The sequence below is a fragment of the Pogona vitticeps genome, chromosome 1 (assembly GCF_051106095.1).
Source record: "Pogona vitticeps strain Pit_001003342236 chromosome 1, PviZW2.1, whole genome shotgun sequence".
In the NCBI taxonomy this organism is placed as follows: domain Eukaryota; kingdom Metazoa; phylum Chordata; class Lepidosauria; order Squamata; family Agamidae; genus Pogona; species Pogona vitticeps.
In genome coordinates, this window is record NC_135783.1 from 218,054,482 (window position 1) to 218,076,194 (window position 21,713).

Below are 21,713 nucleotides of genomic sequence, written 5' to 3' on the forward strand. Positions count from 1 at the left end.
GAAGGTAACAGTGTTCCGTGTCTAAGTCGCACTGGCCATGTGACCATGGAAGATTGTCTTCAGACAAAATGCTGGCTCTATGGCTTGGAAACGGGGATGAGCACCGCCCCCTAGAGTCGAACACGACTGGACAAAAATTGTCAAGGGGAACCTTTACCTTTACCTTTTCTCACATGCTGAGGAGAAAATGAACACCATTAAAATCAATCAACCAACCAACCAACCAACCAATCCTCATTGGTTAGTATAAGATAAGCAAGAATCTCCACCCCATTTGTCGTTGGACAAAAGAACTGGCAATGGAGGCAATGTCTAGATCAACTATTGTTCCAGATATCCTACACATCAGGGCCATCTGTCTGTATGCAAGTTGAGCCTATTGGTTCAGGAGATGGAATGGAAGTATGCACACATTTCCTCAGCCTTTCATCCTCAACTACAGTAGTAGCTAACATCATAAAACACCTACACAGCCCTAGGAGGTATGGACAGGTTTGCCTTCTGGATGCATGAGAAAGTCCAGAGAAAGGTTCTTCTCAGGCCGAAAATAATGGCAGGTGGCAATTGTCCAAACCACAGATGGCTTTATTGCCCATGTAATTTTCAAAAAGCCTTCCAAGGATTTTCTGATATATCTTCAGGAAATGTGTTTGCAATCACAGACCAAATTATTACCTCAAACTACAGATTTAATGGAACCTTTCTGCAATGTAAAGTTGCAAAAAAGGGGGGAAAAGCCTTCTCACTCTGCAGTAACCCAGAAATAGCTTTACAATTTAGGAGCTGAAGGAACTCTCCCCCTGCCAAAAAGAAAAAAAAGACTGTACTGAGCTGGGATGCATTTTCCCACATCACTGCACATCTATTTTACATTTGCCAGTGATCCTTTTCCCCCCCAAAATCATATAAAAGCTTCCCCACCACTCACTATTATTTTAAAGGCCTGTAACTTGTGTCACGTGCCATCATCAAAGTATTAGAAGACTAAGCCATCTCTGCCATGTTGCAGGCCAACTTCCCAGAAAAAGGGATGCAACATTATCTGAGGGATAACAACTCCACAGAATCCCTTGACAATGGGCAGCAACCTGAACTGCTCATATTACCAGCATCAAAGTATTTTCTGCAGATTTGATACCCAGTGTGGTGTAGTGGACAGAGTGATAGAATAAGATTCAGGAGTCTTGGATTCAAGTCCTTGCTCAACCATGGAAACCCACTGGGCATGTGGGACTGATAAAACCACTCCTTAAATATCTCACTTACCTTGAAAGCCCTACTAGGGTTGCTAAAAGTTGGTTCCGACTTGACAGCACATAACAACAAAGTGTACTATATGGCATTTTCCCTTCCCTAAAAGATTTACATACAAAGCAGAAGGCAGGCAGGCAGGCAAGAAATCTAGCAATCAGTCATAGAAATCTAGCCATCCAAACACCCACAAAACATGTCAAAAATAACCAGAAATGTGCAGGCACCAATAAGTTATATTATGCAACTTCCAGCTCTCCAGAATTAACTCACTACTGGAATGAAAAATTAAAAACTTATTTAAAATGTATCCAAGCAGTTTTTCCTGGATCCTCCGGAAGGACGTTGAGTGCCATTTTGCCATGTCTTTCCACCCCACCCCACCCTCCAGATGTTTAAGCTGTCCAGAAGCCATTCTTTCAAAACTAAAAATCAATAGTTTAAGAACAGCAAAAAAAAAAGGTGTAGTAATTCCCCATAGCCACTAAAGGGCACAAAGGGGTTTTCCAGTTAAAAAATTAACCAAAACGTAGGGGTGTGTGTGTGTATAGGATGGGGTGCTGCTCTCCAAAGTTCAGGGCTGGGTAGCTGTAGCCCTGGAATCTCTGGAAATGGCTATACCTTGGGATACCTCTGTACCTGTACATTTTGGGGGGAGGAAAGGTGTGTGTGTGTGTGTGTGTGTGTGTCTTTTTGCGTGGTTTTCCTACAACAATTTCTGATTCAACTGTTTTTTTTTAAAAAAATTGTATTTTGGCAAGACAAAAACCCTTTGAGGACATGTTACAACCTCGCATTAGATATCTGCTACTGACAATTTAGCAAAACATTCCAGTGTTTTATTGCATTTTTCCTCCCCTATCACTCAAGAGCATATTGAGAAGATAATCTTTATTTGTTCACTACCAGGGGATTCATTGCTCCCTTTTTGTGATCCTTGTGTCAAAGCTTGCACGGAATATAATAGCCCAGTATTTCAAACACGTGTAAACTTGAACAACTGTGTATTCTGACTTCCTTTTAGAAATCACTAAGCCATGTCGTTGCCTTGACACTTTGCTTTCATCCCTGCAATAAGTGGCAACTGACAGGTGTGTACCTTCTTGAGGTTTTCTTAGATGTAGTCTTTCCATGTGAAGAAATGGCTCTGTTATATTTGTAGTCATGTATATGTTTACTATCCTAAATAAAAGGAACATTCCCAATCTTAGCTTCTGAGATGACAGAATTGCTGGCTGACCTTTTGAATAGCTAGCTAGCATTCAGCAACTTTCTTAAAAGACCTGCAATGTGCATCTTGGGGAAAATCAGCTTGAGCAACATCATCCTTCCTTGTATGTAGAAAGGGAAACAAGAATTAAGCAAAAAAAAAAAAAGGCCATTAAAAAACCAACACCAGAGCCAAAAATGATCTACTTGACAGTAACTTATATACATTGTCCATCACACTCAGCCTCAATAATCTGGCTAGAAAAGAAACTATAAAGGGGAGGGGGGGATCTTGCTCAGAGAAATAATACAGGAAGTCATGACAAAGATTTCTGTTACATTAGTCAGAAAAAAAATCCATGTTTCTAAGACATACAAAATTTGACTAGCAAAGCAGACCCCTATTTTTCTATATTTAAGAGACAGAATTTGGGGTATTTTTTAAAAAATGAATATTGTTGGAAAATGCAACGTTGCCTTCTTGTATAAATTTGCAAATATATTGCAACGGATTAGTGGTTTGCAGAGTTGTTGGTTTTTTTAATCACTCAGCCTGTCTTTCTTTGCTTGTTCAGTATGTCCTTATGGAAAAGAGACTAATTTTGTGCTGCCAAATTTTGCACAAAATGTAGCAAACTCAATGGCAGTGAACCTGCTTGTTGTCCTTCTCGTGCTGGAGGTAAGAACTCCTGCGGGTACAGGAATCACTTACTTATTTTATTGATTTATTTTACTTTATCTGCTACCTTTCTCCCAATGGAGGGACACCAGGCAGCTCACAAGTTACTAAAAACAAAACAAAACAAAGGCTAAAGCCACAATAAATTACAATACTAAACAAACAAACAAACCTACAGCAATATTAAAATGATTTGTTAAAACTTTTAAAACCACCTTAAAACACATTAAAACTCACATAAAAGAGTACAGTGGACCCACGACTTACAGACGGCTCGACTTGCAAACTTTTCAAGTTACAGACTTCTCTGGTTGCAAAATTTAGGTTCAACGTGCAGCCAGAGAAGCGACCTACAGACCAGAAAAAAAAAACCAAAATGGAACAAAAACAGGACAAAAACGGCCGGTTACGGATTAATCGGTTTTCAGTGCATTGTAGGTCAATGGAGACTCGACCTACAGACTTTTCGACCTGCAGCCACCGTTCCAATACGGATTAATTCTGTAAGTAGAGGATCCACTGTAACAGTGTCCAGTACACATAAAATAATGATAGCATCCACTACACAACATGCTGTCTTCCTGACTGCCGGCAGCATGTTCTCAACTAGATGTGAGACACTGATGAGACTTCTTCACATTATGGTAATAGTAAATAGGAATGAACACATCCATCTGTTTGGAATTAAAACATTAAACAGCATTGCAGAGCTGATCCCGTGGAACAACTTTGGCTGTAGCAGTTAGGGACAGATAAATATTTTTGTTTCATTTGCTTTCTCTTTTCGTAAGAACTTACAAACACCCACACAGTTCTTCAAAAATGGGACAGAAAAACATTGAGATTAAAAAATTTTTAAAAAATGTCCGAAAAAGTGAAACTGCCAGAAAATTGGTGAAGAAATCTGGATTTTTTGAAAGTTCTGAAAAAAAGAGGCCTGGCCGAATTCAGTTGCTACACAAATTTTCAGTATGGAAGGGATGCTGTTTCCTGCCATTTATCTATTAAAAATGAAAAGGCCTATCGGTGGGGCAGGAGTAACACCACCAATAATGTGGCTTTGTGAGCAGGTATTCGAACCCAGACATTCAAGAAAGCATTCAAAGCTCTTGCCTGAATGGGCAAATCTGGAATGTTCACTTTTTTTTTCCTTTTTGCAAAAAGTAAACTTTTTTTTAAATTAAAAAAAGGTCAAAATTCTGGATTTGCCCATTCTAGCAAGAGTTTTGAGTAGTTTATTTGGGTTTGAATCCCTGCTACCAAACCCACGTTAGTGACGTGTGCCCCCCCAAAAGGCCTTTTCATTTTTAACAGATAAATGGCAGGAAACCTTCCATACTGAAAATATGTGTAGCGACTGAATTCGGCCAGGCCTCATTTTTTAGAACTTTCCAAAATCCAGATTTGTTTACTAGTTCAATAGAACTAAACTGAGATTGAAAATGTTCAAATGTGGGAAGAGGGAGAAAAATTTGGCAGATTCCATTGTCAGCCAGAGTTCACTTTGTTGGCTTAGGGAGGGACAGATCTGTCAGTTCCCTTTTCATGCATGTGAGTAGAAATTTTCCCACCTCCCTTGGTAGTGCCCCATGGTCTCACAAGCGTATCAGACGAAAAGACAGAAGAGCAGCAAAAGGACAACAGACCAAAACATTGCAGCAACTTAAAGACTGATTGCTTTATTTTAATGTGAGCTTTTGTGGATCAAGGCCACTTCCTGTGGAGACAATCAGACTGGGGAAGCGGACTTGATCTACAAAAGTTTGCATTAAAATTCAACAGTTTTCAAGGTGCCACAACGTTTTGGACTGCTCTTTTTTCATGTTTTTTTGTCTGATATGCTTGCAGGTGAGGTTTCCTTCTTCAGGGGCAAGGCATGCCGAATTCATCTTTGCTCTTGCTTTCACAGAATTAAAAACTAAGAGTGAAAAACAACCATAGTTTCTAACAGTATATTAACTCAATCTTTGCAAATCCTTTTAAAATTGAACGTAGACGTATGAATGCAGCTAAAGATTGTAAATCTTGCAGTAAAACTAAAATCAATGTAAAATGTCAGCTCAAATGCCAGCTAACAACTAGATCCAAATAAGTCCTATGAAGTGAAGTCGATAAAACACATGTTCAAATAAGTAAGGTTAAAACTACAGTGTAACCATCTGTTCATCTCCAGAGTAGGTCCCACCATGTCTAGTAGTAGTTACTCTCAAATGAGTACCTGCACAATTGTATCTTTGTACACACTGTTTTTATATATTCTCAGGGATAAACCTCACTCAGCTTGCTGTGACTTGTTTCTTATTAGGACTTCCTCCTCCTCTTCTGTTTAATGATGAAGCAGGGACGAAGGCCTTTTAACTGTCACTCACCAATGACTTGTAATATCAGGGCTATATGTACATCTCCCTGGCAACCCTGGGGGGCAACATAGAGCCCCAGGGCAGTCATGGGGCAGAGCAGCACATCCTACCGATGCCTTGAGTTAAATCTGACATTTATGGTGTTTAAAATAGAAAGGAAACTGACAGTGCCATAAAAGGCAGGTGCTGAGTCAACTCAACGCTAATGGAGAAAGAGACTGACAGCTTCTGAGACCTTTTCTGCACAATTCAATTATTGAGGTGCTGGAGAAGGTCTCTGGGAGAGGTCACCAGATTGTAGCAGGATGGGTTTTTGTTTGGTTGGTTTGGTTTTTTTAAGCTGCAGAGCAAAATGAGGAACTTTTCATTGGTATAAATTATGGGCTAGGCTTACCTTTTTCCCCTTCTTAAAAAAATTGTTAGATCAGCAGGATCTGATCTGCATGTGTGGATTGCATGTATGTACAGATTGACAGAGTTGTAGCATGCCAAGTGGCGCTAACGAGCAGAATTTCCCAGACTGATGAAGTCACCAAGCAAAGAGACAGTATTGATAGGAGAAATTATATTAAATCAAGTTTGTTGCAGGATACATACAGCTTTGTCCTCATTCAGTCCAACGGTCATTCACAGTGATATCAACAGAGTTTAGGCATAAATCAGTTCAGAGTCCATGTAAATCAGTCCGAGTCTTCTTCTCCTAGTTCTCTCCACGTTGTCACATCACACCACCACCACCAGAGTGTGTGTGCTGAGGCTGCTGGCTTTATTCTTGGCTCAGCCAATCCTAGGTTTTCTTTCACAGCTGATACAATTCTTGTATCACTCCAGCTGGATAAATTGCTATCTTACAGACTTTCTTAACATGGATTCTGACAAATACTTATAGTCTTCATGCTCTTTACAACTGCTTTATACAAAACTGGATTAACAATTCCTTTCCCGGTTTACACCAAACCTGTCACAGATGAACATCTGAATTCATATATAGTTTTAGAGTGAATAGGTCTGAAATTCGTTTTAGAGCATCAGGGTCTGTTTTTGTCCCCCTCCCCCATCCCAGCTTGGTTTGCCGATTCTTCTTGGTGCCATGGTGTAAATGTTGAAATTCACAATAGGTGTCTCATTTTCTGGTATGGACATTTGCAAATAATTCTCTCAGAAAGGAATTTTGATGGTGCCGTGCAACCTTCACAGCCGAAGTCATAGCTGTTTAATTTTCCTCTTTCAGGAGAATGGCTTTTTTCACAGACACTTTTTTCACGACAGACAAATACTGGCATGGGCACAGACAAGGATTGGGTTGGGCACAGGATAAATCAGGGCCTGATCTGTATATCTGTATATGTATTCGGAAACAGACCAAATTAGGGAGCTAATGCACATCCCTAATTCCAAGTAGCATGTATAGGTTCAGACTCCCTGTCGCCTTCTGAAGTGTAACTTCATTATTTCTACATTCCATTTAAACCAACACAAAAGGCAAGGGAGAAAGTACAGGATGTGAGGAAAGTCCATGCAAAGCATCCTTCTAGTTAAGAAGCAAAAAAAAAAATCTCCCTGTGGTGTAGAGAATGGGAAACAAATTTGATAGCACACACACATGAGCACAGACAGACACCAGGCATGAATCCACATGCTTAACCCCCATCATTTGCACTGCTCCTTGCTAGGTGGTCAAGTGCATGCCCAGCTGCCAGCCGGTGCTGTTTGTATTGCCCAAGTGACAATGCAGCTGCCTGCTGTCCTCTTGCAATTAAGCACATCTGCTAGGCAATGTTTTCCATCTCCTCTGACCTGGGGCATGGGGATCTGAGTGCCTTTCCCAACCCAGGTCTCATTAGATGCAATTAGATTACCAAGAGATGCGGCTGACAAAAGGCACGTATTATGTCTAATTTGCATTAGCGGTAAAAATGGCTTCAGACTGAAATTTCATAAGGCCAGTTCTTGTCATTTGTCAAGCAATGTATCTCATGAGAGAAGCAGCCGATTATGAGGAGCCATTTTAAACACTCTGAAATGCAATCATAGCCTCTTGGTTTTGTTTTCCTCCCATTCCAGGCTTCGACATCTTTCATTTTTCAGTTTCCTCCTTTGTTGTGTCTTTGTCTTCTAGAGAATCGGGATATCCTAAGGCTGAAGAGTTCCTTACTCTTGAAGTTTTTAGAAATGATAGAGATCATTTCAGTTTTGTCTGTTTGGAAAGGTGTGGGAGAGGAAAGGGTCTGGATCCTTTGAGGTCAAAGTGTTCCCATAACTCCCACCTCCGTGTGCAGTTGCACGTTTTCCACCCGTGTACAAAGACGCATCCAATATCTGCTGGTGAAAGTGGCCCTTTGTAAAGGAGGTTGGCAGAACTATTCAACTCTGCCAGCATTGTCCTGGACCATGGCCTAGGTTTTTCAAACTAAGTTTCAGTCTGTTTCTGTGTCATCACAAAAACAACAAAATGGTGTTTTAAACACTATTGATAGCTTTCTCTTACCCTATACATCCCCATAGTTCATGGGAAGGCCACCAACTATCTTCTTTTAAAGTTGTCCGAATGACTTCAGTCAGGTGTGCATCTCCAGATTTTCTATGAATGCTGCTCATAACCTTTTAAAATTGTTGTTCGTATCTACTTACTACATTGCTGTGGTTGGAGTTGCTCTGGACATCACAAGTGTATGCCTTGTGAGGCATTATCAGTCATTTGCCTCCCTGGGTGTTTCATAAATGTATTGCTACAATGTTACAAGGTAAAAGATCACTGCAATGCTAACACCTCAACCATTGGAAAGGAGTGAATGGGGTTAAATTTCATCTTGTGACTGCCATAGTCCCAGAATTACTTGGAAGAAAGGATGTGAGACCTTCTGGAAATGTGTAGGAGGTGATGCTAGAGGTTATATGGAGAAATATAGGGCAAAACAACCTTCACCACCACATTCAGTGTGAAAGGAGGCAAAGTCAGGATCCAACCCATTACATTTATATCTTAAGAAGCTCAGAGATTCCTAGTGGTTGCCATCTGAGTGCTGATCAGCTCTACAATTAGCCTCCACAATGTGACAGCCATAGATGCTCTAAGCCTATTCACTGTTATTAACATCAGATGAAGAAATTACCCGCCAAGCTTCCAGAGATAAATGGATGTTGAAAACAAAGCATTGCAGGAGATGAACATAACATTTGATAGCACATTTGGAAGAGCTGAAATAGAAACAGTTGTGCGGTTTTTTTTAAGATCATCTATTTTATCTGTAGGTCTATAATTCCAAATATGAAAGCTGTACGTGGACGTAGTGGTGACAGATTCCCCTATATAACGTACACATCAACACTTGTATCCTATATTTTATTGCATTTAACCCCTGTGGACGTTGACAGGAGGAAATAAATTGGAAACACAGTTGCTTTCTCTGGGTCACCCAAATCTCACCCTTTGGTGCCACCATCCTCTGGCAAAATGACACTTTTGAACTTCTAAACAGAATTTTGGCCTATATATTTCTTCCTTCCAATAGGCAAATTTTTAATAAGATTAAAGCCTGCTGGACAAATAAACAGAATGAAAGAATTGGAAAGACTTGCAGAAAAAGCAGTTTTGGGCTCATCTAATTAGCCATTGATGCCAAAAGGCACAACAAGGAAATACATATCAACAATATGACAGGGTTTTTCTCTTTCTCCACTGAGCCTGTCAGTAAAAAGAAACTTAATGCACACCCTTTTCTCATTGACTGTGTAGTTTTCATCTTGTTTACGTGACTAGAGTGGCTAAGTCATGCCCTTAGGAAAAGTGATTTTGCGGAGAAATCTGCTAATATTATGGGGTCAAAAACAAAACAAAAAACACACCAAAAAAAACAAAGCCATGAAGAAGAACTGAGTAAGGAGAAACCTCAACAAGAAATCCTTGACATTCCCTTCATTATTATGGCCTTATTATAAAGAAGTATTATACTCTTTTGGCTGTGCCAACCTGTTAGAAACACGAAAATCCTACTAATGGACAGGTATTCTAATGTCTATATGTTTCTTTAGCCACCTTCAGATGTTATTGCCTTTACAGTATGAGGAAAGTGGACTAGCTGTATGCCTTTTGTTGTATCACTGAGCCCATCATTCTAGCATGTTAGGAGGACAAGTGTGACATTTACCCCGTGGCCCATGCTTGTTTCATCAAACCCAGAGCTCATGCCTCTTGACACGCTGCCGCGAGTTGTTCTCTTTATCAACTTATATGTCTCATGAAAGACTAAGGTTCATTCAATATTGACCTTTTAACAGAAACAGGTTTATTGATTACGTGTGGTTTCAGGAATAATTCTTAAGCACATTCTTAAAGTTTCACAAAGCTTCAATATTTTTCTTTAATCTCTTCTATACTAATTAACACAGGTCACTCTCTGACTAATCACTGCCTAATCACTCCTTAAACACTCTCTGCCTCAAAAACCCCAAACTATCCTCTTCTCTAGCTCTTTCTGACTCTGACACAACTTCTCTCCCAGGCTCCGCCTCTCAGCACCTCTCTTGGTCCTGCCTCACAACCAGATTAACCTATAACTTATGAATAATGCATAACTTAGGGTGGACACCACATTAAGCATCTCCAGCAGGGAGCTTTTTCTAGTTATAGAAACCCTCACTTGGAACCCTCACTTCCCATGTTGAAGAAATAGGTTTTTCCTTGTTTCCTGAAAGCATGTGGATTTGTTTGAAAAAAAAATGTTCTGGGTGAAGAGTTACATAGCTGACAGTAAGGAAGGCACAAATGGGGCATTAGTCACCTAGCAAGCATCACGTGGTTTGATGATAAGACCATGCAGTAGGATGCTGACACTGTTAATGGTACTAGAAAAATAGAAGGCAAATCCCCGGGGCTGTTCTTGCACCTGGTAGAGAACACTCTATAGACACCGCTATTATCAAACCTCTCAAGAAATGTTGAAAATATTCTAAAACTATTCCTAGGTGTATATGTTGGGGTGGGGCCATGATTGCATTGCTGGAGATGATTCTTGGCAGATCCCTAAAGATACAAATGTACATAGACATACTGATGTACAGAGTGGTTTGGGGATTGAGTAAAGACATTTCTCATTCTTCCTCTCTCACCCCTACTCCATTTTGAGTTGTTTGGACTATGGCCACCTATTATAATAGTGGCATCATGAGGAACATGAGTAAGGTGGGTGACAGGGAAATCAAGCAGTCTGGCATTTGTGGAGATAAAGCTCATCTATGTCAAAGGAATGGTGCACACCATTTCCTCCAAGGACTACATCATTTATTTGCATGATCTAGTTAAAACATTTCAGACATTATAGGTGGCATAATACAAAATGCAAAATTTACACACACACTCCTCACCTTGCTATAGCAAACAGGAAAAAAGATGGTTGTTTTGGGTTTTCTGGGCTGTTTGGCCGTGTTCTTAAGGTTTTTCTTCTTAACATTTCACCAGTCTCTGTGGCTGGCATCTTCAGAGGACAGGAGTCAGAACTCTGTCTGTGCTCTGGTGCAGTTTGTTTGGATAGTTGAGCATTTATAGTGGTGGGATCAGCTTTTATTCTTTTCAGGAGATTGGGTGATTATGGTGAGCAGCGTGTTTTTTGTTGTGTGTGTATTGTTGTGATAAGGGGAAGAGATTATCTGTCACTGTGATTGATGGGTTACGTTAGCTGGTCTTTTGTGATAACTCGTCCTTGTGGCTGGGTAGAGTTCGTTGACCTTTTGCAGACTGTATTTTTCAGTGCTGGGAACCAGGCTTTGTTGAGTTTTAGACTTTCTTCTTTTTTTGTTGAAGCTCTGCTGGTGTTTCTGGATTTCAATGGCTTCCCTGCACAGTCTAAAATAATGATTGCTGGTGTTGTCCAGTACTTCAGTATTTTGAAATAGAATTTCATGTCCCGCTTGTTTTAGGGCATGTTCAGCTATTGCCGATTTTTCTGGTTGTTTTAGTCTGCAGTGTCTCTCATGTTCTTTGATTCTGGTGTGGATCCTGTGTTTTGTGGCTCCAATATATACCTGGCCAAAACTGCAAGGTTTCTGGTATACTCCTGCAGTGGTGAAGGGGTCCCTTTTGTCCTTTGCTGACTGTAACATCTGTTGTATTTTTCTGGTGGGCTTGAATACTGTTTGTAGGTTGTGTTTTTTCAAAGATTTCCCCATGTGGCCCGCGGCCCGTTTGATGTATGGCAGAAATACTTTATTTGTGGGTGGCTGTTTTTTCCTCTTCAGTTTGGTGTTGTTTTCTTGGTTTGATGGTTCTTGTGATTTCATTCTTGGAGTAGCCATTTGTCTGTAGGGCCCAATTCAGATGGTTGAGTTTGGTGCTGAGAAATTGAGCTTCACAGTTCCGATTTGCACGGTCTATCAGTGTTTTGATTATGCCTCTTTTTTGCTGTGGGTGGTGGTTGGAGTTTTTGTGTAGGTGCCGGCCTGTGTCAGTGGGTTTTCTGTAGACCTTGTGTCCCAATAGGAGGTCAGTTTTGCGTATGACCATGACATTTAAGAAAGGGAGTTGGCCCTTGTAACGGAATCCAAAAGATGATGTCATCCCTGCCTGTCAATCAGAGGATAGAGGAGGAGGGGCGGAGCAAAAAGGACAGTTAAGACACCTGGGAGAGATAGTTAGGGAGACAGTTGGAAGGAGATAGGGATAGAGTTGGAATCAGGGAGAGATAGAGAGTCAGGGACCAAAAGATGTTGAGAAAGTGTTAGGGTTTAGGAACAGATAAAAAGGGGTTCAGAAAAGAAACTGAAAGATTAAAACACACATGTAACAGGCAGGAATGAATTTATAAATAAAACATTGGAGATATTGATTTAAAGTACACAAGATATCTGAATACCAGTGACTGAACACATGATTTATTATACATGAACACCTGAACCAGTTATATATTGATTTTCCTTTTTATTTGTTCATTAATAAAAGAATGTTTAATTGAAAAACCCTGATTCCTAAGTTATATGAGCAGCTCCTGTGTGTGGGACTTGAATTGGTATTAAGATAATACCTGGTGGCAGCGAAAAAGGGCGAGTTTACCTTTGTGGAGCCCAAGTAACTAAGGGGCGCAAAGGGGGCTCACCACAGCCCTCTATTTCTTTTTCCATGGTGAATTGTATATTTGGGTGGATGCTGTTGAGATGGTTTAGAAATTCTTCCAGTTTTTTTACCATGGTTCCAAATTGTGAAAGTGTCATCCACGTCTCGGAACCAAATTATGGGTGTGAAGGGTGCCGAAGTCAGGACCTGTTTTTCAAAATGTTCCATGTAGAAGTTTGCTACTACATCGTTTCATGCTGAGGGGCCTCCCCATGGCCACTCCATCTGTCTGTTCATAGAACTTGTTATCCCACTGAAAATAGCTGGTCGTTAGCCAGTGTTGGAAAAGGGCCTTGATGTCTTATGGAAAGATCTGCTGGAGGAGTGTCAGAGTGTCCTTTATCGGTACCTTGGTGAATAGGGATACTACGTCAAAGCTGATCAGTCTGTCCCCAGGGTCAAGTTTTAGGGTGCTGGTCTTGCTTATGAAATAACCTGAGTTTTTGATGTAGGATGAGGTTTGTCCAATATGGGTCCGTAGGAGGGTGTCTAGGTATTTTACTAATTTGTATGTTGGGGAACTGATGGCACTTACAATGGGCCTGAGTGGGATTGAATCTTTGTGGATTTTTGGAAGCCTGTATAGTCTTGGTGGGAGAGCTTCTGTCTTGCAGGTTCGTTGAAGGACGTTGAGGTGCAGGGAGGAACTCTTGATCAGCATGTTTGTTTTGTGATTTTGTTGGTTGGGTCCTGTTTCAGTTTTCTGTAGGTCATGGGGTCTAGAGGTTCCCTGATTTTGTCTTTGTATTCTTCTGTTTGCATGATTACTGTGGTGTTGCCTTTGTCTGCAGGCAGAATGATGATGTCCGGATCTGAGTTTAGGGACTTGATAGACTTGAAATCCATAATGAGACTAAACATTGCTTTCGTCGTTGTTTAGTCGTGTCCGACTCTTCGTGACCCCATGGACCAGAGCACGCCAGGCCCTCCTATCTTCCACTGCCTCCCAGAGTTGTGTCAAATTCATGTTGGTTACTTCGCAGACACTGTCCAGCCATCTCATCCTCGGTCGTCCCCTTCTCCTCTTGCCGTCACACATTGCTTTAACTGGAGGTAAAATGCAACTCTGGAGTGGGCAACTGTTGGATAAGAGAATGAGACTTAACTGCAGTACAGGGTTAAACTGAAGCTATTCCTTGGAAGAAGATCCAATCATGACCTGCTTAGCCAAGGGGATGAAATATACCTATATGTTTAGTAGTCCAGTAATAGCTTTAAGAACGAAGCTGTGGCCTACTTACATCCCAAGATTAATGTCCACCTGCTTCTTGCTGTGATCGTAAATATTATAATCAACAGTTAATCCAAGATCAAGCTGTCCAGAGTAAAGATTCTCAAAATGTCAACTTCTTTAGAAGAAGTTTTCTATTGTCAAACAGGAAACTCACAGCCTTGTCTTGTCAGGCTGATATATTCCAGAACACACAGAAATGACAGATTTTTTTTCAAGGGCGGAATATTGCGTCAATTTCAGACTGAAAAGTTATTATTAATTACTGGGCTGAACAACTATAAAAAGACACTAGCCTGAAAAAGAACAGTGTGCAACTAAGATCATACCAGGTTAAATTCAATTTATTTCTCTCATTGAAATCATTTTTCTCTTATATTAAATTCATGCAATGAATTAAAGAAAGATTACATATGGCTGCTTTTTCTACTTAAAAACAACAACAACAATCTAGCACTATATTCTGGGAAACAGAGAGGTAAAAGTGTCCAGTCTTATTTCCACATTTAAAGAACTGGCAAAGACTATGGACAGTTTTGCCATTTTGAAATGTTTCATTATTTCTAAGTCAGTGACAAACACACACAAAGAGAGAGCGAGAGAGCGAGTGAGTGTGAGAGAGAGCTGTAGCCATAGCGTGCTGAAAGCCACCCACTCCATTGGGGGGCTACAATATGGTTGACTTTCAAATCTGCTGAGGGGTTATCATCTCTGCCTTGAGTTCTATTACAGTACTCTTAAATTAAATTACTCTTAAAAAATTTCAGAATTAAATTTATTCAGTTATAAATTTTGTTATAAATGTATAACAAAAAACAAACAAACAAAAGTATCACAACACAATGCACATTTTTGGGTTTTTTTTCCTTTTGCTTTTGTTTCAGTTACATATGCTGAAACGGAGTAACACAGATATTTGTTTGAAAATTAAAATGTAGGTCTTTCAAGACCAGGAAAAGAAACATTGCTTTTTGCTCAAATATATTCTTTTCATGAGGCCTACAGTCCAGAACTGAATACCACAATTAAAAGAAAGTTCTCAGCCTGAGTTCTGGAAAACTCTTTCTCAGATGAATCACTGGCTTTATCTGAGCATTACACATTTCTTTAAAGTGGGAAAATGAAATGGCAAGAAGACTACACAATAGCTTGTGTCCCCCCCCCATCTTGTCACACTTCAGTTTCCCAGCAAGTGGTCTTGTGGTGTTGTTCATTGGTTGACAGGCGAGCTGGCTGATGCTTGGATCTATTGCCCCATGCTTTCTCCTAGATTCCTTGGCTATAACTGACAAGTTGTGTGACCATATCGATTATTTGTGCCTCATACCCATCATGCTGTATTTCACCTCTTGCCACTCAGACCACTATGGTATGATAGCTGCTATGAGGATCTTCTCCTTGCCTTGCGTCCCTTGGGGGACACTAGAAATTTTGAGGTTTCTTGAATCTTTGACAGGAGTGGATATGAAACAGCCTAAATATCTAAAGCTTTTTCCTTCCTGGTGCTTAACAATTAAGAATGTCAGCATTCTGCTGGAAGTTATCTGTACAGTCCTGCTTAATAAATGATGTGTTCATGATCTCTTAACATCAGTAACAATTTGTTAGTCTTAATACACTGTAGAAGAGAGCAACTAGGAAGCTATTTGAACCATTTTGAAACTTAAATTACCCACCATAAAGTGCAGAATAAAATCATAAAGACTTTCTTGTAATACAAAATTCATGGAGACAAAACTCTAATTTCCTGATGGATATATGATATTAATGTAACGGATACCTCAGTGTAGTTAAATTGCATTAAACGGTTATTAATGCTTGAATAAACTTCAAGGAAGTGAGTACTGGTTGAAATGGGATAATATTTTGTTCTGCTAAATTATACGTTAATTGGTATTTCCTCTCTTGTAAAAGGACCTAAAGGGCTTAATAAAATATGTGCCAGAAACATTTTTTCCTTCTCTCCCCCCACCACCCCTTCTTCTACTCCAAGCATTGCTGCTTGGGATGCAGGAAGAGTCTGATGGGAAGCATTTCAAACCTTTCCGAGAATATTCATTAGAATTCATTACAAGATGGGTCATGAGGACTTCCAAAAGCAAAAGATTAATGCCTTCAGTTATTCAGAAGGCTAAGAGACACAACTGTGCACTCAAAAATGAACACAGATTCTGAACTGTGACAAACGACAACTTCCTAGGCATATCAGCCCTTGCCAAAATGTGACAAACGGTAACTTCTTATCAGCCCTTGCCAAAATGACACAAGCCAATGGCAGGGATTTCACACAGAAAGTATGCTTAACTCAACTGTTGCAGTACATGGCAAAAACTGAGAGGCCATTCTTAAGTAGTAACAACACTGCATGATCTAAAAAGTGGTCTCCAGAATCTTTTGCCACATCACCATGGAGGAAGGAATGAAAATCTTGGATAAAATGCTTCCATGCATGCAATGCAAGATTTTAATCCAGCATACTCTTATGACACTGAAAGATATTATGGAGGGTCCCTCTCTGGTAAAGGTAAAGGTAAAGGTTCCCCTTGACAATTTTTGTCCAGTCGTGTTCGACACTAGGGGGCGGTGCTCATCCCTGTTTCCAAGTCATAGAGCCAGCGTTTTGTCTGAAGACAATCTTCCGTGGTCACATGGCCAGTGCGACTTAGACACGGAACGCTGTTACCTTCCCACCGAGGTGGTCCCTATTTATCTACTTGCATTTGCATGCTTTCGAACCGCTAGGTTGGCGGGAGTTGGGACAAGCGACGGGCGCTCACTCCGTCGCGTGGATTCGATCTTACGACTGCTTGGTCTTCTGACCCTGCAGCACAGGCTTCTGCGGTTTAGCCCACATCGCCACCACCCTCTCTGATCCTTACCTAATTTCTCAATGATCTGAAAAAATATTTTCCTCACAAACAGTTGTTTGCATTGCCTCTTGTCTCGGGTGCTTTTAATATGTCAGTTGCTCCCAGGATTATGCTTGAGTTCCACCAGGGGTGGGTATATTTATTTTAAATATATTTATTTAAAATTTTTAAATAACATCTGTCATACTGCCATACTCCATTTTTAAAATATTTTTTATGCTTCTAATTGCATTTATTGTATTGTACTTTTATCCTCACTGCATGTTATGACTTTTGATTTGTGCTCCTAATGTATTGATGTTGTTATTTGCTATTTTGCTACTTTGTTGTTTTATGTTGATTGTTGTAAACTGCCCAGAGTGGCCTTGGCTGCCAGATGGACAGTATATAAATAAATAAATACTTTTATTTTTACCCTGCCTTCAGAGTTTATACTTTGGCAAACCTTTAGGTATATTTTTTAATAACATTTTTCTGCGGGGGCCTATTTTTCTATCCTGAGAACTACCAGGAGCAACATCACCTCTGAAAATAAGCAAAACTAGCAAGACACTATGAGCAAAAGTATTTTTGGAAGTCCTCTTTCAGTTTCATTTTTTGTAGGATTCAGTGGTGTGTGTGTGTGTGTGTGTGTGTGTGTGTGTGTGTGTGTGTGTGTGTGTGTGTGTGTGTGTGTGTGTGTGTGTGTGTGTGTGTGTGTGTGTGTGTGTGTGTGTGTGTGTGTGTGTGTGTGTGTTTTACCCTGCCCTTTTTTGTGGATCAACATGTGCAGGCTAAACCAAAACCAAATAAAATAAAAACAAGCAAACAATTAAAAGTATGTATTTGGGGTTTACAATTTGACCATCCCTGTTGTAAAATGAAACTGAATGTGAAGGTTCCTGAAACGGCAAAACATCTCCTGAACATCTAAAGAGGCAAAATAGAAATTTCAGTAGGGACATTATGATGAAAATGACAGCTTGAAACAGTGCTTGCAGACACTGTTTTGAAAATATAAGAGAAGCAGAATGCAATCTACTCTAGTCACAGACTGCAATAGGAAATATTTTGGAAGAAACAGGTTTGAACTATCCAGTTACAATTGGAAAGGTAATCAGTTTTTACTGATCACATCAGAAATATAGCTTCTAAAAATAGCTGGACCCTTTGGAGATCACTAAGTGATAGGATTGTTTTAAGTTAGAAGTGACCTGACAGCACTGAACAACAGTGCTTAGAAGTACAGAGAATAACTATTTACAGGTTGCAACGAAGGTTTATACACAACCATGCAGAACAACTTGTGTCCTGGGTAGTGTAGGAGTAGCAGAGTGCAGTGAGGAGAGAGAGGGAGTCTGAAGTTTCTTTAAAACACTGCACTTTACTGATGCTGCCTTTTCAAATTCCCACGTATGTGCTTGAGTGTGTATCTATTTCAAAGACTTAAATAATTGTGTAGGTGTTTGAAAAGGCAGCATCAATAAAGTGCATAGTGCATAATGTTTTAAAGAAACGTCTAACTCCCCCCCTTGATGCCACACACACACACACACACACACACACACACACACACACACACACACACACACACACACACACACACACACACACACACACACACACACACACACACACACGCCCCAGCACACTATATATATATATAAAGCAAACTAATAACGAGAAATGCCTTCAGTAAGAGGTTTCTAAAGGTCTCACAGAATGTGCTTTGCAGCTCAGCAGTGAAAATACTTCGGAGGCCTTTTTGTTAATGAGGACCCTTTCACCCCCAAACAAGATCGCTATCCCAAGATTTTAATTAATTACAAAAGTTTAAAATAAATCATACTAGAGTCCTGTTTGATAATCCTACTAGGCTGGCTTTCATTCCTGCTAATATGTAACACAGCCCACAGTAAGATTTAATTTTAACCATAATTATATATAAAAAAAGTTTGAATTAAATCTTACTGGGAATGTGTTCTCCATTAATATGGACAAAAACTGATTGGGGGGATTATTATGAAGGACAGAAGAAAGATTTAATTTTTTTACTTCTGTAATTAATTAAAACATGATAAAGGATTGTGTTTCAGAAGAGGAATAGGAGTCACCACACCAGTTAAGACTGCCCAGCAGCACTCCATTGTGTTTGTAATCTGTGTGGAGTGTGGAATGTGATCACGGCTTAGAAATGTCACTTTGAAACTATAATTACCAGAACCAGCCCAACACCATGGCTGCACCAGTAGGTGCGTCTCGGACTTGGAGTCCCAAAACTTATCCAAGCTCTGGATATGCTGTCAGCATTGCACAGCTGTTTTTCCTTGTGGTACTTAATCTCATTTTTGGTTGGGGTGGGAGGATAAGGTCCCTGAAATATAACAGACCCCAGAAAGTAGGGAGGCTATCATAAATAGTCTTGCTGTGCCCCTCCCAATCATTTTCAAAGTATCTAAAAAGACTTGATGATGACCCATAAATGCCAACCAAGCCGGTATATAGTTTTCTCAATAATCATGACATTTTCAGAAAGGTCAGAAAACAGCTTAGTTAATATTCCAACCTCATCTGCTAGCAGGCCATCTTAATGTGTGTGTTTTTTAGTGGAGGATGATAAAAAGCAGTTGTGCCAGCTGTATTCCCTGTTCCATACCTTTTTCCAAAGACCCATAGGCATTATTGTGCAGAAATTCTAAAAGGGAACACTCTGCTAGTCTGCAGCGGTGGGAAAAAAAAGTTAAAGACGATCTAATTTAGTTTGTCACAGGTTTCCATGGACTCCAGCCCACTTCTTCAGGTGCATGCAGTGCAGCCTGAATAGACTGATATTTATGCATCCAGGGGAAGATGTGAAAATGCAAAAGGTCATTGAGAGTTGTTAACAGTTTTTTGGGGGATATGTATGTGTACATGACTGTTATTACTAGTGACATTTAAGAGTCGTTGAAAAGTGACATGTACATCCAGACATAGATAAACTGATTAATACTTGTATGGTGGAGAAAAACTCTTTGTCTAAGAGCTTGATACTACTACCGTAAGAAACAGGATTTGAACTGGGTCTAGTGAATTTTACATTTTTTAAAAAAGTTTCCACATGATGTACAAAAAACCTATTTTTTCCCCATATGGACTTGGGTCATCCCCCCCCCCCCCCCCGTTTGGGAAGGTGTTATTTTAACTTCTCTGCCAGAGGCTGTTTATTTATTTTAACTCCGTTACAACTTGCAGTTTTATGAATTGACTTCCCCAATGTGCACTCCTCTGCCACAGGAAATTTCTCCCCATTTCTATGCCGCCATACTAGTTCTTCTCTCTCTCTCTCTCTCTCTCTCTCTCTGTGTGTGTGTGTGTGTGTGTGTGTGTGTGTGTGTGTTTGCCTCTCCTTTGATGGGGAAGGAGGAGAAGTGAGTAGGAGGAAGGCCATTTGTTTGCCCACCTGCTGTAAGCAAAACCTTTGTGGTTGCCTTCTGGGAGAAAAGAAGAGATGAGGTGGTGGCAGTGACATCAATGGTGGTCCCCCACTGCCTCTTCCCCCAGCCTCCCTGAATTTCTCTGGGAGCTAGGATTAACCAAGGAGCAGAGGAGAGACATTTTATGTCTTTATTCTCCATCTTCATCTTCCTCTCCTCTCTCCCTTGCCTTGCCTTATTAATCCTCACAACCCCCCAAAACACACACTCACACCATGTAGCCTTTCATGGAACAAAGTTTAAAATGGGCAGAGAGGATGCAGGGGGAAAGAACAGTGGGGCTGACTGCAACCCCTAAATGTGACTTCCGCTCTGTATGTGTGAGAGTGGGGGGGGGGGGGAGTCTAATCTAGAGGGAGGTAAATGGGAGAGGCCTGAGATGCAGGGTTGGTGGAGCAAAGAGTTGTCTTGGTGGAAGAAGGAATGGATCTGAGGTGCAGACCCTCATGGAGCCATATGATTTTTAAGTAGGATAATCCCCAAACCAATCCACCACAGTGGATTGGGGGATGATCCCATGTTAAAATCATGTGGATTCATGAGGATCCATGCTTATCAGTGTTTTTGCACTACTGCAAAGCCATGCACCCTCTGTGATGTGTTATGTGGGTACAAAATGGAACACCTGGAACTTTCTTAAAGGGACAGAGGCGATGGTTTTCGGCCAGCTGATTGGCGCTTTCAAAATGGCCGCCGGGTGAAAAACATGGCCGCCCGCTATTTTCTGACATGGATTCCTCGCTGCACGGGCAGTGAAAATGGCCGCGCTATGGAGAATCTTCGCTGGACGGTGAGTTTTAAGCCCCTAGGAATGCATTAATTGGGTTTTAATGGGTTTCTATGGGCTTTTTAAAATAGCATGATGACGTTTTCGTTCAACAGCGATTTTTTCGGAACAAATTAACGTCATGTGAGGCACCACTGTACATATAGTACATGACAATACAGGAAAGTCTGTGAACTTGGCTGTGGTAACCTATGTTGTGGGACAGAATGATGGAATCATAGAGCTGTAGAGTTGGAAAGGACACCAAGGATCATCAAGTCCAACACACACTCACACAAGACCCTGTTACTGTCCAAACTAAGGCAAATGGTTCTGAAGCTGTTAATATGTTTGTTTGTTTTTTTGGGGGGGGTGTATTTGCCTGAATATGAAAACACAAATTGAATCAGGGCTATCTGTATATCTCTGTGGCAACCATGGAGTACAGTGAAGAGCCCAGGGACAATTAGGAGGCAGAGCAGCAATCCCACATCTCTTGAATTAAATGTAGCATTTATGAGATTAAATAGGCATGGTGCAATTAAAAGGGGCAGGAAGAGAATTGAAAATATCAGTATCTTATAAGGAACAGGCTGCACCAAGACCAAAGGATAAGGAAACTGATGGCTTGGCTTCAGTCCCCACTCCCAGTAACGATGAAAACTCTTTTACATACTTACATACCTGCACTGGGGAACATCTTTGAGCAAGATAACCAAGTGGTAGCAGCCACTCTCAGCATTTTTAAGTGGTAGTCCAAAGTGAGGGACTATCACTGGTGTAGCAT